Source organism: Rhinopithecus bieti, unplaced genomic scaffold, assembly GCF_001698545.2.
Source record: "Rhinopithecus bieti isolate Rb0 unplaced genomic scaffold, ASM169854v2 scaffold_65646, whole genome shotgun sequence".
In the NCBI taxonomy this organism is placed as follows: Eukaryota; Metazoa; Chordata; class Mammalia; order Primates; family Cercopithecidae; genus Rhinopithecus; species Rhinopithecus bieti.
The window spans coordinates 64,740-70,028 of NW_016825020.1; the positions used below are offsets into that span (position 1 = coordinate 64,740).

The window sequence follows — 5,289 nt, forward strand, 5'->3', positions numbered from 1 at the left end:
TTTTTTTTTTTGAGATGGAATCTCGCTCTGTCACCATCCTGGAGTGCAGTGGCACGATCTTGGCTCACTGCAACTTCCTTCTCCTGGGTTCAAATGATTCTCCTGCCTCAGCCTCCCTAGTAGCTGGGGCTATAGGCCCATGCCACCACACCCGGCTAATTTTTGTATTTTTAGTAGTGACGGGGTTTCACCATGTTGGCCAGGATGGTCTCGATCTCTTGACCTCGTGATCCACCCGCCATGGCCTCCCAAAGTCCTGGGATTACAGGCATTAGCCACCACACCCAGCCCAGTGTGGGTATTTCTATACCAGAGTCACCTTATAACAGAGTCTTTTCTTCCCCTTCCTTATGCCTATTTCCTCTCAATTTCCTCCTTTGTCTTCTCATTTCCTTTACTTTATAAATCTGTTCTTAGAGTGTTTGCTTCTCCCACTCAGCTGCATGGTATCTTCCACGCCACCCCCACAGTTCCTGGGACTGGTTCACCAGATAACATTCTTGATTTTTCATACTCCTGTAGAGATGCTGTTTTCCCCACATTTGTCATGTGAGACTCTCTGAAAAGGAAAAGGCACAGACTGTTTCAGTCTTCTGGGATTTATTGCTTTTTCTTCTAATGAGTTCTGGTGTCCAAATCCTATTGACTTTGTAAAACTCCTGCCCACCAACATCGTTTTGTTTTACTTATATAATTGTTAGAAATAGATAAGGTCTGAGGATGGCAGCCTTTGGACAAAAGACTAGAGGATGCCCAGGAAGGAGAGTTTCACTGTATGGAAGATGACAACCGTTGTTTGAGAGATGGTAGTGGTATGTTGAGTTTAGCGAAACAATGGGCAGGGTACAGCTGGCAACTGTTTCAGAAACCAGTCTGTGCTCAGAAGACCTTGTATTCCAGTTGGTTTTAGTAGCAGTGCTTCATCTGATTTCAGATCTTGCTTGCCCACTATGGGTTAGTTATTCCCCTGACTTCACTCTTTTGAAGACACACCCTCTCCTAGATTACCTGGCTTCATCTGGTTCAGAAAAGACCCCAGTTGTGTCTTCTCTGGGAATGTACTCCTGGAATGGTTTGCAGTTTTGTATCATGGCTGCCTACATTTGTAGGCCTTCCGTTTGTTTTTCCTCTATTTTCATATCCCTGGGAGAATAGTAGTCTTACATACTGCTAGGTGACTTCAATGCTCTTATATTATTTTTCACTTCCTTCTCGTGTGGCAAACCCCATAGAAAAAAATCCCAGCTATGTCTTGTGAATGATTGAGTTTGTTTCAGCAAGATCCAGCTTGAGTATAAGCTTTTGTGTGAGCAAGGTCCAGCTCACCACTGTAAGGTAAATATCATCCATACTGCTAGTGCATTTATAACCCACCTGGAATGTTTTCTGTTTTTTTTATACTCCTGAAAGGGGTGCTGTGATTCAAAATACGAATTTTCAAACTGATGAGGTTGTCTTAAACAAAAACTATACTTAGACAAGATTATAGATTTTTGAAGTTTCTTCTTTTTTCATCCTTGCCAATGGGTCAAAGAAAATCTGTGCTTCTTTTGGAATATTTGGGTTTTATTTTATTTTTTTTAGAGTCTTTCTTTGCCGCCTAGGCTGGAGTGCAACGTGGTGTGATCATGTCTCACTGCAGCCTCGACCTCCCAGGCTTAAGCAATCCTCTGACCTTGGCCTCTTGAGTAGCTGGGGCATGCCACCATGCCCAGCTAGTTTTTTTTTTAATTCTTTGTGGAGGTAAAGTCTCACTGTGTTGCCCAGGCTTGTTTTGAGTTGCTGGACTCAAACAATCTGCCTGCCTTGGCCTCCCCAATGCTGGGATTACAGGTGTTAGCTACCCTGCCTGGCCATATTTTGCTTTTAAAACTCCAAATAGTGTATAGTTGTTTGGGATTCTGAACAGAGACAGTTCTCAAGCACCTGTGATTGATTGCCCGTAAGTTTTCCAGCTCTGGGCCACCTCTTGTCTGCTGCCTACGTCTGGCTCCTCTCCTGCTTGTTTGCACAAGGACCTTAGGGCAGGGAGAAGAGGTGATGGGAAATCAGTTCTTTCACTTGTTAGCAATCCAGGCAAAAGGTTTGAAGATGCAATTGCCTGGCTAATTTTGCGTTGTAGTAGAGACGGGGTTTCACCATGTAGTCTCAAAGTGAGTATTTTGTATTGTCTCCGGTTTCAGTTATCCTTGTCATTCCCCTTATCTTAGAGAATGAAAGTCTGACTATAATTTTAAAATTGCTAATCAATATTCAAGAATTCAGTCTTTTTAGAACATGTGGAAAGAAGGGAAAAAAAAGAATTCAGTCTTTGAAACTTGTTTGTTATCTGTATTAACAGCACATTCTGGAACTTTATTATTGCATATCTGTAGTTATCTTTTTTCCCAACCATCTAAGGACACGGAGATACGGAGTTGTCTTTTGCAGCTGTAGCATGAGATGATATAGTATGAGAGATAAGGAATTAACGCTGTTTCTGATCATAACCTTGCAGCAAAGATAATATAATTAAGGATGAGCTATTTATCTCATTATGCCTCATTTTCCTTCACATACAAACCTCAAGCCTTGAATAAGTCGTGTTTCTTTTCATTTGATTGAAAGTAGCATCAGGCACAAACATGAATAGTTACCATAGCATAACACGGTTGAGTTGCCTTTGAAGTCAGACAGATCTGGGTTTGAATCTCAGCGTGTTACTAGGTGTGTGATCTTGTGCAAGTTACTACTTTGTTGTTGTTGTTTCCTCATCTGTAAAATAGGGATAATAATACCCACCAAATAGATTTATTGTGAGAATTAAATGAGAGCATATATGTTAACGTGTGGAGCACAATGCCTGCCACCTAGTAAATGCTTGAGAAATGGTAGCTGTAATTCTGGCTACTTGGGTAGCTGAGGCAGGATTAAACATTTAAGAAAAACAAATATTTCCCACTCACACAAAACTAGCTTAAAAAATGTTGTTTTAAAGCATATTTCTATTTGAAATGTGTCTTTATAGACACATTTAGGCAATTAGGGCCTGGGAGCAGTGGCTCATGTCTGTATTCACAGCAGTTTAGAAGGCCAAGGCCAGCAGATCACTTGACGTCAGGAGTTTGAGACCAGACTGGCCAACATGGTGAAACCTTGTATCTACCAAGAAATAAAAAAATTAACTGGATGTGGTGGTGCACACCTGTAGTCCCAGCTACTCAGGAGGCTGAGGCAGGAGAATCACCTGAACCTGGGGGGCGGGGGCTGTAATGAGCTGAGATGGCACCACTGCATTCCAGTCTGGGTGACAGAGTGAGACCCTTTATCAAAAAATCAATTAATTAAAATAGAAATAGAAGGCCGTAAGTAGTTTTTCTGTAACTGTTGTATTTACAGGATTTTTTTGCAGACCTTAACTTTGGGATTCCCTTTATTAACTTTTATTATATTTTGGCTCATGCACTTTCTTACTTTAACTTTTAATAATTTAGGTAGTTTGGCTGTGTGTTCATCTCTAACCGCGTATTTTTTTACCCACAAGTTGTTCAAAGAGGAGAAGTTCTCTTGGGTGATTTAGATTATTTGAAAAATCAAGAGATGTGTACTTTTAGTTCTGTCAAAACCAAGATTCTAACCTCGCTACCAACAGCATGCAGCAGAGTGGCAGCTAGCGCCGGATGGGGAAAGTCCTAGAGAAAGGCAAGACTGTTCGTGAGAATAATTTTGTGTGTGTGTGTGTGTGTGTGTTTTTTTTTTTTTAGCATTTTCCCCTTCAGCATTTATCCATGAGACAATCACCAAGATGACCCAGGGATTGTACTGCGTTGCAGGCTTCTGCCATTTGACCTTCCTGCCTGCCAGGGTTTTGAGGTCATGCTGTTGTTTGTACTTAAATGACTAGCCCGGTGAACTGCAGAATATATAAAGGAGATCCCTGATGTCCTGATGTGTCAAGTGTCGGAGGGGGGAGGGGGTAAAGGATTATTTATTTATTTATTTATTTATTTATTTTTGAGATGGAGTCTCATTCTGTGGCCCAGGCTGGAGTGTAGTGGCGCGATCTGCTGGGATTACAGGCACGAGCCACCGCGCCTGGCTTTTTTTTTTTTTTGAGATGGAGTCTTACTCTGTTGCCCATACTGGAGTGCACTGGCGCAATCTTGGCTCACTGCCACCTCTGCCTCCTGGGTTCAAGTGATTCTCCTGCCTCAGCTACCCAAGTAGCTGGAATTACAGGCGCATGCCACCATACCTGGCTAATTTTTGCATTTTTAGTAGAGATGGGGTTTCACCATTTAGGCCAGGCTGGTCTCGAACTCCTGACCTCAAGTGATCTGCCTGACTTGGCCTCCCAGAGTGCTAGGATTACAGGCATGAGCCACTGCACCTGGCCAATAAAGGATTCTTTATGTTTTTTCCTTTAGTGGAAGCTGTGCACTGAGGGAATCCTAAAAGTAAGACCTACAAGAAAAATCAGCTATGAAGGCAAGTTGCCCCACCCCTTAAGGCACCAAACTTAAATGACCTAGACATACTGAAATCCAGGTTTCTCTTGTAAATTGTTTGTAAGTGAGATAAAGTGATATTCAGCGATAACATCAGAAAAGTAAAAGCTTCAATTAATTATTATTATTTTTTTTTGAGACGGAGCCTTACTCTGTCACCCAGGCTTGAGTGCTGTAGTGTGTTCTCGGCTCACTGCAACCTCCACCTCCAGGGTTCAAGTGATTCTCTTGCCTCAGCCTCCTGAGTACCTGGGATTACAGACATGTGCTACCACACCTGGCTAATTTTTGTATTTTTAGTAGAGGCAGGGTCTCCCCATGTTGGCCAGGCGAGTCTCGAACTCCTGACCTCAGGTTATCTGCCCGCCTCGGCCTCCCAACGTGCTAGGATTACAGGTGTGAGCCACCACGCCGGGCCGCTTCAGTTGATTTGTTAAATTCCGAAGTAATGAATCTTAAATCTTTGGGGTGCATCAGAATTACTTTGGGAACTTGTTAAAAATACAAATCCTCGGCTGGGCGCGGTGGCTCACGCCTGTAATCCCAGCACTTTGGGAGGCCGAGGCGGGCAGATTACAAGGTCAGGAGATTGAGACCACGGTGAAACCCCGTCTCTACTAAAATACAAAAAAAAAAATTAGCCGGGCGCGGTGGCGGGCGCCTGTAGTCCCAGCTACTCAGGAGGCTGAGGCAGGAGAATGGCGTGAACCCGGGAGGCGGAGCTTGCAGTGAGCCGAGATCGTGCCACTGCACTCCAGCCTGGGGACAGAGCGAGACTCCGTCTCAAAAAAAAAAAAAAAAA

General features: G+C 43.3%; 1 protein-coding gene across 8 annotated transcripts in view; it reads left to right on the plus strand.

Annotated features, from left to right (window-relative positions):
• Nucleotides 1–5,289, plus strand: part of STAU1 (staufen double-stranded RNA binding protein 1) — a 66,662-nt gene that overhangs the window by 12,237 nt on the left and 49,136 nt on the right. For 3 of the 8 annotated variants that reach the window (XM_017862766.1, XM_017862763.1, XM_017862764.1), the window contains one exon: nucleotides 4,407–4,467. The exons of the other annotated variants lie outside the window; for them this stretch is intronic. The gene's annotated coding sequence lies outside the window, so the exon portion shown is untranslated. Of the gene's footprint in view, nucleotides 1–4,406; nucleotides 4,468–5,289 lie in introns of those variants that run through there. 8 annotated transcript variants of the gene reach the window in all.